At 39.0% G+C, this 13,286-nt stretch overlaps 1 non-coding gene across 1 annotated transcript; it reads right to left on the bottom strand.

Moving 5' to 3' along the window:
• Positions 1-12,195: 12,195 nt before the first annotated feature.
• On the bottom strand, positions 12,196-12,301 carry LOC118485183. Its single transcript, XR_004875488.1, has one exon. It is a non-coding gene; the product is annotated as a small nucleolar RNA R71 (small nucleolar RNA).
• Between the last annotated feature and the right edge of the window lie 985 nt (positions 12,302-13,286).

The raw sequence follows: 13,286 nt of genomic DNA, 5'->3' as shown, positions 1-13,286 counted from the left end.
AAGCTTCCAACGAACACCTTATGTTGCTAGGATTTGTACACTTGAAACACACTTGAAAAATCCCTCTTGATCAACACCACTTTGGCCGAAAATTTTGAGAGAGTTTTGTGTTCTTGCACTTGAAATTATTTTGAAAAATCATAATCATAATTCAAGTCTTGCAACAACTTCTCCTTAAAAGAATGAGAGAGAAAGTTGCCACCCAAATTGGCCAATCAAGGATCATCTATATATGCAAAATGCATGCACTATGATTGGACCAAAAAATTGGTCTTGGGAAGAACATGGGGGGCGGCCCACATGTTATTTTTATAAAAAAAAATTCAAAATTTCTTTTATAAATTTAAGTCTTGTTTACTTTATAACCTTTTATAAAATATAACATCTCATGTTTACAAGACTTATGCAACCTTTTAAAATGTTATTTAACCCATTAAATAACAAATAAAATATTCTCTCAAAATAAATTATCCATATAATTTATTAGTTTGTCAAGTGCAATTATTTAGAAAACCAATTTCTAAATATTCTAAGTGTTAATATTTATTTGTTTGATCATATCATAAATAAATATTATAGGTGTTTGTCTAGCTTGTTATTGGGTATGACCCGACTTGGATCATAACGTACTAGCCACATCAATTTAATATGTGTCTTGGGCATACAGAGTCCAACATTATTTTACCGGTGTACAAACTGTGAATACTTGTACATTTTTATATTTATTTGTTTTCTTATTTACTAACTTGTTAATATTTAATTGTTTAACTAACTTTTCTTTATTCTGTTTTACTAACCAGCTAACTACTAACCATCTAACTGACTAACTTTACAAACTCACTAACATACTAACTTTTTATTTATTGATCAACTAACATTTTCTTTATTTCAATTGTTTATTTAATTCAGTTATGTGTTTGGAATAGAACCATTTTCATTTATTTAATTTATTTAATTTATTTATTTCATTCCAGTTGTGACATCTGTGCTTGTAATCATTGTAAACAGTTCAGTTATCAATGAAATAAAGTTATTTGATCCCAATGTTTGTTTGTTTATGTTTGATGTTTTCATGTTTTGACTTTTATTCGATTTTAAACTCTATATCGCTTTTTGGAGAGTTATACGCAAAACTGGTGCGTAAACGTAATCAGTTTAACGCGAAAAATAGTCCGGAACATCAATTTATGCTTAACATACTTTCAATAACCTTTACATAACTTAGAAATAAGTTTTGAAGGCTTTGGTATGGCAAAATCAAGTTAATTCGCTTACAGGGACTAAATTTGGCAAACTACGAAAGTATCCCAATTTGAACTGTAACGAACATTCCGGAATATGATCATAAGTTAAACACACCCTAAATATCCTTTACATAGCTTAGAAATAGGCTTTGAGGGGTTCGGTGTGCTAAAATAGACTTAATGCTCATTCAGGGACTAAAAGCGTCAAAAAGTGCATAAGTTTGCATTTTCGCGCATAACTTACGTTCTGAATACATCCAGACATCCAAAAATTTATGTAATCATTAAAATATTATGTTTTAGTGATTGGCTTGTCAAAAATCCATTCGTCGTGTAATTTGGACCGTTTTTGCATCCGTCACGACTTCTGTCGTAATTTACCGAACAACGCGATCGTACGGCCAAACGAACCGACATCCGATATATTTTTGAGCACATTTTAAGTTCCCTATACTTTAACTTCATATTTGAGCCTTAAAATGAGGTTAACGGAGCTTAAACGTGTCAAAATGCATCAAAAATCAAGTTTGGAGTTGCAGGGGCCTGTTCTGCCACATAGCCAAACTTTCTGCCAGCAAGCATGGTCCTTACGGACCGTAAGGGACCACATACGGTCCGTAAAGCTTACCCAGATCAGCAGAAAGTTGGTTACAGCTATTTCCAGCTTGATCCCACCTTTGCACATGGTTTTGAGCATTTTCTAGGGGCTCCCCTGGTTTTGTAAATCTATGGGCTTGATGTGTACGGTCTAGATCGAAGCACGTTATTCAACGAACAATCCTAACGGTTCTACCACATCTATAAATACCCCTCCATGCTCATTTTCAAAACCCACAATTTGAATCTGATTTTGGCCCTCTAAGTTGGAGTTCATACTTCATACCTAAGGGTAAATCGGATCAAATCTTGTGGGGACCTTTTGTAAGTATTCTTTCGTTCTTTCCATTCGTTTTTAGCGTTAAATTCAAACTGCGTTTGACTTTCTGCATCGACCAGTTTATGGTCAATGCGAAGTTCGTTTGAACTTCATAACGTGAGCGTAATCACGATGGTTATAGTCCATAGTGACTATACCTACTGATTACCACGTTATCTAGGCTCAGTGACGAGTTGTAGTTTCGGCCAAAATGCGTTTCTCGCGTATTTTGTAACCAAACTACTCTAGGGAATTAAAACCGTTTGTTTTAATACCAAACCTGTTTTCTAACTTAACTAAACATGTTCTAGCATGTTTAGCTCGTCACTTTTAGATTTGTGCTTGTTTAGGGTCGTAAAGGTAAGCGATCTAATCAATCGCTTATACTTTCGAACCCGACCCATTTGGTCGATCATTAGGATCCGACCGAACACTTTAGGTGACCATAGTTGCATAGGGAATAACCTTCCGAGGTTATACCTTATGGTCACGTCGTTTAAGTAGTTGTATGATAAGTAGTTCTTATGCCTTAGGAAAATTACCAAAATGCCCTTTTCGCGCCAAAATTCATTTTAAGCCTATGTAACGTAATTTTTTTACATCTAAACTGATTTAGCGACAATATTAAACATGTTAAGGCATATCTTGCTTATCATAGGACTAGTTAGGCGTTCCGAACGCGTTTTACGCGAACAACGCGTTAAAGTAGCATAACCTACCTAAACGGGCCGTAACGGGTCAAAAGCACTTAGGATAAGTTTCGTTTTAGTATGTAGGCTTTATCAAACCATATTACATAGGTTCCCACACTCATTTGGTTTACGAACTCTCGTACTACCCGATCCTCCGAATAGGTCCGTTTATTAATGCAGATACCTATATTAGGTGCCGTTTAAATCCGTGATCTTCCAGCTTTGCTTGGTGGATATCTAAAGTCTATTGAGCAATCTCAAGTGAGTACATAGTTCCCCTCTTTTACTGTTTTTCAAGTGTTTTGGGGTGAAACACATGTGCCTACTTGTTACTTTTGTGCTTTCCATGTTTTTATATCATACTTGCTATGTTCATTAGTACACTTATAGTACATGATTTCATTATGTTTTTGCTATGTATGTCCATTTAGTGCATACTTAGTACATTGTTTTACATTAAATTTCATGCTATGTATGTCCATTTAGTGCATACTTAGTGCATTGTTTTACATTACATTTCACGCTATGTATGTCCATTTAGTGCATACCTAGTGCATTGTTTTACATTACATTTCACGCTACGTATGTCCATTTAGTGCATACTTAGTGCATTGTTTTACATTACATTTCATGTTATGTATGTTCATTTGTTGCATACTTAGTACATTTGTTTTACATCACATGCTTACATTTTGGTATGACATTTGGTTTGTTTAAATGGGACAAAAATACGTTCATTAACATTGGCCATGCCGTTCGTTAGTAGGTAGTGGTACCATAGTAATTGACAACTCCCGTTCCTGAAATCCTAGGTTTGTTTGGATGGAAGGAATGACCGAATTCGATACACATAACTCAGATAATCCTTTAATTTGTTTAAAGGTTTATCGACACACTCTCAAGGCTTGAATGTATGCATTTTCACAATACCGCATAAATGTTTGTATCAGTATAGCATGCATTTTCACAAAACATAACGTTGACTTAAACCACGTTTTACTTCAATACATTGTTTTGTGCATTTTTACCTATGGTTTAGTTGATACATATTTTACTTGCCATACATGACATTTTGTTTACACATTACTTGATTGACATTTGACATAGACATTTTGATATTGATATACCCATTTCATGGACTACATTTTGACATAAACATTTTGACATGGTTTTTCACAAAGACATTTGACAAATGGTTTAGACATGGGCAATTTACATTGGTGGTTTGTTTGGGTAAGTTATTTAAGTAACGAGACGTGTGTAATGTGATACAAGCATGGTGGATACGCCGCTGGTTCTTCCTATATATAAGTGCTTGTATTATATTCCATGTCGTAGTGTTATTTAAATCATTCAATTTGGACTTATACATTTTATACAAATGTCATATTTTTCACAAGACATTGTTTTACAAAACAACTTATTTTATAAACTCATTTCACTTGGTTATTCATTTAACCTTACATTATTCTTTTAAATATACATATCTATCATCGCTTTTCAAATGATTTATAACTCAAAACATTTTTCAAGGATCATGACTGACTTTTTGTTAAACAACTTTTTCTAAACTTATAAGTCATGAATCCTAAATAAATAAAACCTATGTACTCGCCGGCATTTTTATGCTGACATACCTATTTTAACATGTGTTTCAGGAGCTAATGCATAGGACGTTCGTGACACGCTAGGGTGGACTTGGGCCTTAGTGATATAAAACGAAGCTAGACTAGTTAAAACATGTTATGAACTTCTATTTTTCCTTGTTTGAGACAATGTATTTTACTTTTGTTTGATAAATAAAATATAACTTTGAATGCCATGGTTGTGAAACAATAATTCTGTTACAACACTCCCCGACGTTTCCGCCACGATTTGATGTTTTAGGTGGTCGGGGTGTGACAGAAGAGTTGGTATCAGAGCCAATGGTTATAGGGAATTAGGTTATTAGTAATGCTTTGACCTAGACTATAACCTTTCTAGGACCCCAACACAAGTTGTCTTGTGTTTAGATCTTAAAACATGCACTTCACCTATCCTTAGGTGATCACCAAAACGAGAATCCAGTTTTCTAAAACGATTTTTGAAAAACAATCTTCTGTTTTTAAATGATTTATTATATGGTTTTGAACCCTTTTGATTTTTCAAATTGATTTTGAAATTTTATCATTTGTTTTTAAATAATTCTTTTGGCCTTGTGCCTTCCAAGTTTTCAAAATCCCGTCAAAGTTTTGTGTTCTAAATAGTGTGAACACGTGCAAACTGGAAGGGTGAATACCTGTACCCTGGGTTTTCTGTCTAAGGCTAGAGTGTTCGTACAAATCCACATAATCGGACCAGTCACTCTTACCTGGGAACTCTTGGGGTGAGCGTTCACTTATAGGCATGCATGTCTTCGCTAAGCATTATTTTTGGACATATTTACTTTGATTAGTCACTGTGTGTCGTTTGTTTGCTTTGTGATACGGGCGAATGACCACCATCCTTGCTTTTGTTGATTTTGTTTCATCTCATTCTTTTCATCTAATCGTCTCACTCATTTCCTCTCATGTTTCCTCTTTTTAGCATGCCTCCTCGACGTGAAAACCCGTTATCTAATGCCGAAATGGCAGATATTCTGGCACAGCACATGGCTGTCGCACTCCCAAACATTATCGCTCAGGTGAACCCAGCCAATAACAATCAGAATGCTCCTTGTAACTTCAAGAGTTTTAATTCGGCTAAACCACTCAAGTTCAGTGGTACTGAAGGGGCAATTGGGCTCCTTCAATGGTTCGAGAGCATTGAGAGTACATTCCGTCACGTTCTGTGTCCTGAGAACCTGAAGGTCGAGTTTGCTTCTAGCGTATTTCAGAAGAGGGCTTTGACATGGTGGAACGGGGTTATGAGAGACCGTGGTGCTGAAGTTGCTTTGGCACAAACATGGGCTGAACTAAGAACTCTTATGATGAGGGAGTTTTGTCCTCGTCATGAGCTGCGAGCTCTAGAAAGAGAGTTTAATGACTTGAAGCAGTACAGTGGTGAGCACCGGGCGTATACTGACAGGTATGAGGAGCTGAGTTTATTATGCCTAACAATGGTTACCCCACTCGAGAAGGCTACCGAGAGGTATATCGATGGTCTACCTGACTCCGTGCAAGACATCGTTACTGGTAGTAATCCTACCACAGTCCGTCAGGCAATCGAGCTATCTGCGACGTTGACTGAGTCGCAGATTCGAAAGGGTAAGCTAAACAAGAAGGGCGAGAAAGGTAAGAAATAGGCATCTGATAAAGGGGATAGCAAGAAAGGTAAAAACAAGAAGGGTAAGGATTCGAGTTCTGTGAAGGGGTCAAGGAAGCGTAAGGCTTCCCAGAATTTTGCCATCACTGCCCAACAGAACCAGGCAGCTCCCAATCAGCCAGCGCAGCCTCCAGCAAAGAAGCGGTATGAAGGGAATGCACCTTTGTGCAATAGGTGCAATAGTCACCATCAACAGCAACTTCCTTGCCGTTTCTGTACCAACTGTGGGAAGTCTTGACACCTTGCAGAGGTTTGTCGTTCTACTCGAAATCAGGTCGCTCGAAATCCAGCTCAACAGGTGGCTCAACCACCTGTTCAACAGCAAGCACAAGCTGCACGACCTCACTATCCTCCTGGCTCGTGCTTTAATTGTGGAGATCTGACCAACAACCGTAACCAATGTCCAAGGTTGATGAATGCGAATCTAGTTCAGGCTCAGGCTCGTGGGCGAGCTTTTAATATGAATGCTGTTGAGGCGCAAGCAGACTATGAGGTGGTGAACGGTACGTTCTTTGTTAATAACCAACCTGCGTCTGTTCTTTTTGATTCAGGGGCCGATAAGAGTTTTGTGTCGTTATCTTTTGAGCCATTGCTTCGCGTGTCTAGAACAAAACTAGGTAAGCCTTTGACAGTAGAAGTCGCTAGTGGTGAAACCATTGTTCTTGATTCTGTTCTTCGCAACTGCCAGTTGAACCTTAACGACCATCTCTTTCCTATTGACCTCACACCTATGCAACTGGGAAGCTTCGACATTATAGTGGGTATGGATTGGTTAGCCAAGCATCGCGCAGAAGTAGTTTGTTTTGAGAAGATCGTTCGTGTGCCGCTTTCTTCAGGTGAGATCCTACAGGTTCGTGGTGAGAAACCTGCTAGTAGCCTCAAGCTTATGTCTTGTTTCCAAGCTCGGAAGTATCTGCGAAAGAACTATGTGGCCTTCTTGGCACATGTTACAACAGATAAGGGCAAAGGTAAATCTATTCAAGATATTCCTGTTGTTCGGGATTATTCGGAGCTATTTCCCGAAGAGTTACCTGGATTACCCCCAGCACGCCAAGTCGAGTTCCGTATTGATCTCGTACCTGGTGCAAATCCTATTGCCAGAGCTCATTATCGTCTTGCACCGTCTGAAATGCAAGAACTGTCTAAGCAGCTTCAAGAGCTTTCTGACAAAGGTTTTATTCGTCCTAGCTCTTCACCTTGGGGTACTCCCGTCCTTTTTGTCAAGAAGAAGGATGGATCTTTCAGAATGTGCATCGATTATCGTGAGCTGAACAAGCTTACCATCAAGAATCGATATCCCCTACCTCGCATTGATGATCTCTTTGACCAGTTACAGGGTGCTACTTGCTTTTCGAAGATCGATCTTCGTTCTGGGTATCATCAGCTTCGTGTGCATGAAGAAGATATTCCCAAGACAACATTGCGCACTCGATATGGGCATTATGAGTTCACAGTCATGCCATTCGGTTTGACCAATGCTCCTGCTGCTTTCATGGACTTAATGAATAGGGTCTGCAAGCCTTATTCGGATAAGTTCATCATCGTTTTTATTGATGACATCTTGATTTATTCTAAGACGCAAGCTAATCACGAGCAACATCTTCGTCTTCCTCTGGAACTCCTAAAGAAAGAGTAACTTTTCGCCAAATTCTCCAAGTACGAATTTTGGCTTAAGGAAGTTCAATTTTTAGGACATATTGTCAACGAACAAGGTATTCATGTAGATCCCTCCAAGATCAGTGCGATTAAGGATTGGGATACGCCTACTATTCCAACTAAGGTTCGTTCTTTTCTTGGTCTTGCGGGTTATTACCGCCGCTTCATCGAGAACTTCTCGAAGATTGCAGTTCCTCTAACTGCTCTAACTCAAAAGAATAAACCCTTTGAAAGGGGTTCTAAGCAAGAGGAATCATTTCAGACCCTGAAATAGAAACTTTGTGACGCCACCTATTCTGACTTTGACTGAGGGCAATGATGATTTCGTCGTTTATTGTGATGCATCGAAATTGGGTCTTGGCTGTGTTCTGAAGCAAAGGAACAAAGTCATAGCCTACGCATCAAGGCAATTGAAGGTGCATGAGAAAAACTACACCACTCATGATCTTGAGTTGGATGCAGTCATTTTCGCTCTCAAAATCTGGAGACACTATTTGTACGGTACAAAATGCGTGGTTTTCACTGACCACAAAAGTCTTCAGCATATCTTCAATCAGAAAGAACTCAACATGAGGCAAAGACGTTGGGTTGAACTCCTAAACGACTATGATTGCGAAATTCGCTACCATCCTGGTCAAGCGAATGTTGTGGCTGACGCATTGTAACACCCTAGCTATGATTTTACTAATTTCGTATAAAATACGAAATAAAACATGTAATTATGATTTCATGTACATTGAAAATACGGGTTTCATTAAGCTTTATATACAGAATTAAAACTATACAACATAACATGTGTGAGTTCGTCATTTAACATAACAACGATACATAGTGCGGAAGCTTATTTCTTGATTGTGTTCAGTTCTTCGTTGTGCTTGATCGTCCTCCGGTGCTAAAATCATACCTGAAACTCATAAAACATGAGTTGGATTAGTCATACGTAACTTAAAACGTATTTAAACGAGTCCGGGAAGCGAAACTGATTAAAATAAATTTTTTTCGCTAAAACAGTGCTCTTTCGCGCCACGCGAAGGCACCCAGTTGCTCCCTCGCGCCACGCGAGGGAGACCGTTTTCCAGCAGCTCTGGAGCTGGGTCCTACATTTTTCAGCCATACTAGTTTTTACGGAAACGGCCATAACTTCTTCGTTATTGATCCGTTTCACGCGATTCTTTTTCCTACGCGTCCGTAATTTAATTCTCCATCATATGGAGTTAAAATCCAACATCCAACATAATAAATTTTGAGACTTCTAAGCCTTCGACTCGTTACCTTTTTACCAAATTTTAACCCGTTTATGCATTTTATCACACATACGTATTTGTTTGATCCCTATATCACATACACTTCTTCAAATTAATGTTATCTACCATTTTAGGTTCTAATCACAGTTTTATTACACAATTTAAACCCGTTTTCGCTCGTATGCTTGTTTTGACCCGTTAAGGGTATTTAAGCACTTTCGAGCCTAAAATCGCTTTCGATTGCTTCTAGCATTCCATCACCACATTTCTTATCTTTTAATCTCCCACCACAACTGTATTTATGGTGGGTTTAATGTGGAGATCTATATAAACCAAATTTTACCTCTCGAATCATTATTTTGCGGCAAAAACTCAAATAGTGCCATTTCACTAATATAATACCTCTTTCAGCTTCTATACTTATTCTAAGTATTTACCTAATCATAAAACTCGTTTCCAAACAACCTTTAAAGGTTGTTTGTTCGAATTAGCTAACAAGGGCATTTTGGTCCTTTTTAGTCTTTCAATTACGACAAGGTCTTTTGAGAGCATGTTTGACCCATAATTCTTCTTTTGAGTTATGATCTTGTTCGAAAGTCATTATTGACGGGTGGTCCATTGGACAACCCTTTGCAATGCTAAAAGACAAGTTTATCCCTCATTTATGTGTGTAATTATCTTGAATTAGATAACTACTGTTGTCTATGTCTCAGGTACGGTTTAGCGGCTCAAATGGAGGAAAAGTGCAGCTTTGGAAGCTTTCAAGTCGAACGGGTTGAGAATGCGGAGCAAAGGATGAAAGAGCACACAATTCAGGTTGCCACCGTAATTTATGGTCCCACCGTAATTTACGGTGGACCTGAAATTCCTTTTGTTCCCACCGTAAAACAGATTCAAACTGCCGTAGCATGTTTGTTTCCACCGTAATTTACGGTGGAGCCGTAAATTACGGTGGAGCCTGCGATCACTTTTGTAACTGCCACAATTAAGACGGTTTTGGGGTGTCTTTTCACCTATTCTCATCATTGGACGTTTGTGAAACACTTTGGGGGCGATTTTGGCTGTCTTGGCTTGGTTCTAAACAATTTCTAACATTCGGTTTGTGTTTTCGATTTGTATGAACATTGAATTGCTTGTTATGATGATTCACCGAGCTATGTGTGGCTAGAACTTTCGGTGATCATCTTAGGTGTAGGTTTCTCTTGAACTTTTGTGTGTTTGATTCTGAATTTCTAGAATGATAACTTGTGTTTGCTTGTTTATCATGGTGTATGCATAATTGCTTGTAGCGTGTTAATTGATAGTGCAATTTCTAGTCTCGATCGTACGTTCTTGGTGCCGTTGGCAATCGAGATATCACGGGAAGGGTTAGGGTTGGTTATTGATTAATTGGTCACCGGGAAACAACCTCGCGTTTATACAATCCGAGTACTTTGTTCCCTTTTATCACTTCAATTATCTATACATGAGTTATGTCTATGTAACTCTTTCTAGTTGAACTTACATACAATTGTTTAAAGAAGCCGAATCCTAAGATGGTCATTGTTTTCCTAATCTGTTAAACAACAATTTCAATTTGCTCTTAGTTATTAATTTAGTTTTCTAAAACAACAATCTAAATCATTGATCTTTATTTTCTGCACATTAGGTAAATTGTAGTTTAATTGCAAAGCTAAATAATCGACATATTTTCCACATACTCCCTGAGTTCGATACCCTCTTACCACTATCTATAGTTGTTTGTGGGATTAAATTTGCGTGTACCACGACTGCACGTCAAATTTTGGCGCCGTTGCCGGGGAGTAGTGCGCAACGTGTGTCAGTTTATTAGTTTTGTTTTGTTATTTTCGGGTTTACACTGGTGTGTTTAGTGTGCAGGTTCTACAGGTGCATGCATACTAGAGGCTCTCACAAAGCGTCACCATTGTCATTTGATCCGGAAATCGAAAGAACGCTAAGGCAAAACAGGGTTTTATTACGAGAAAACTGAATCATTGGTTCACCCACTTCACCAATTACACCAAGAAACATCATGGCCGATTCACAAATTCCACCTACAACGGGTCAAACGACCTCATCATTTATACCTACTTCCACACAACCGTCACCAAATACCACCCTTCCACCAAACATTACCGAACCCATTACAATCCAAAATGTTACATCAACCAACACCACACAACCCATTACTACCCAAGAAGAACCAACCATCACATTTAACCCTTCTACTACTATACCACCATTATCCCATTTCTTTCCGGGTGCGGGTCCATCATATTCAGGTCATACCATAGGACCAAACTCAACGATTGTTCATGCTTCATCATTTCGACCATCGAACCAAGCGGGTTTTCAATATTCAAACATTCCATTTGGGCAATCGTCAGGAATTCAAGGAGATGGGTATGATGAAGGGTTTGAAGAATTTGAGGGTTATGATGAGGATGGGTATTTTTACGGGGGTTATGGTGATCAAGGAGAATTTGGATATGTTCAAAGTCAATCTCAAGGGATGGCAAGTGTTGGTGGAATGCCACAACAACAACAACTCGTACCACAACACATTCGGCCAAGACCACAAGGGCCACCAATGCAACATCCTATCCCATTGCAACAAATTCGGCCACAAAATGTACAACCAAATGTTCAACAATTCCAAAGGCCAATTCAACGCCCACCGATGCCGCAACAGCAATTTCAACAACCAAATGCACCACAAGGGCATGTACCAAGGCCAATGGGTCCTATTCGCCCAAGGGGTAGGTTTGGTGTACCAAGGAGACACCTTAGAGAAAATGTGAGGGGCATCGAAGCACATTTTCGGCCGGTAATCACTCAAAACCCTTCACCGGTAGTTATTCCTCACAATGATCAAAGGAGAACATTTTAAGTGAGGACCAACTCTTTGCAAAGTTTACCAAAATATAAAGGGTTGGCAACGGAGGAGCCTTACTTTCATTTAGAGGCTTATGATTCGATTTGTAACACTCTTGGGAGTCAAGGGTTCTCGGCTGATGACATCAAATTGGTATTATTCCAATTTTCTTTGGAAGATAAGGCGAAGAAATGGTTCTACACGTTACCTTCGGCATCCATATATACGTGGGGGGAGATGCAACAAACTTTCTAGGATGAGTTTTACACCGCCCAAAAGACCAACGATGCAAGAAAGGGGTTGAGAAGCTTCCAACAACAACATGGTGAGATGTTTCACGAGGCATTTGAGCGTTTCAATATGATGATTAAAAATTGCCCTCACCATGGAATTGAATTGTGGGAGTTGATGAATGCCTTTCACGAGGGATTAAGTGCCGAAGATGCACGTGATTTGATGTCTATTACCGGTGGGACTTTTGGTACAAATTATGAGAATGATGATTGGGAGTTCTTGGAAAGCATGGCAACTACATCAAAGAGGAAAGCTCAAGCCTCAAGAAGAGCCCGACCGGCCATTGCCCGACCTCAAGTGCACGCCATAGATGATGGTAATGTTCAAACTACTAACCAAATTTATGATGTTTGTGCTTTGTGTAATGAAATAGGTCACGCGGCTGAAAATTGCCAAGGGATGTTGGAAGGGCAATACGAAGAAGTCCATGCGGTTCAAGGTCAAGGTCAAGGAGGAGGTGGTAGGAATTACAACAACAACATGAACTCTATACCTACCACCCCGGGTTGAGGAATCACCCGAATTTTCGGTATGGGAACCCTTCAAATCAAGCCAACCCGAACTTTCAAGGTAGCCAAGGTAACTTTGGTTCACGCCAATCTTACAATAACCAAGGTGGATACCGAGGCGGAAACAACCAAGGCTACCAAAAACAATACCAAACGGGTCAAGAACAAGGGGGGTCTTCGGGTGGAAACGAGATGATGGAGATGCTAAAGAGCATGCAAATGGAGATGCAAAAACGGAACCAACTCGATGAAGTTCGAATGCAAAAGGACGAGGTTCGTGACAAAAGCATCCAATCACTAACAACCCAAATGGGTCAATTAGCAACCGATGTGGCTGAATTGAAGAAAAGTAAGGGTCAACTTCCAAGCGACACTAAGGTAAACTCTTCACATGGTTCGTCACGAGGTAATGTTAATATTAATCATGTTAGTGTTTTAAGAAGTGGAAAAGAGTTCAAAGCCAATTTGTCACCCGAATTGGTTGAGGGGGTAGTTGAGGATGTCATGGGTAATGAAAGTGATGATGAAGTTTCACCGGTTAAACCAAAAGAAACAATTGTTAAAAAACCGGGTT

The sequence above is a fragment of the Helianthus annuus genome, chromosome 12, assembly GCF_002127325.2.
Source record: "Helianthus annuus cultivar XRQ/B chromosome 12, HanXRQr2.0-SUNRISE, whole genome shotgun sequence".
NCBI classification, from domain to species: Eukaryota; Viridiplantae; Streptophyta; class Magnoliopsida; order Asterales; family Asteraceae; genus Helianthus; species Helianthus annuus.
This window is presented reverse-complemented; position numbering and strand designations above follow the sequence as displayed.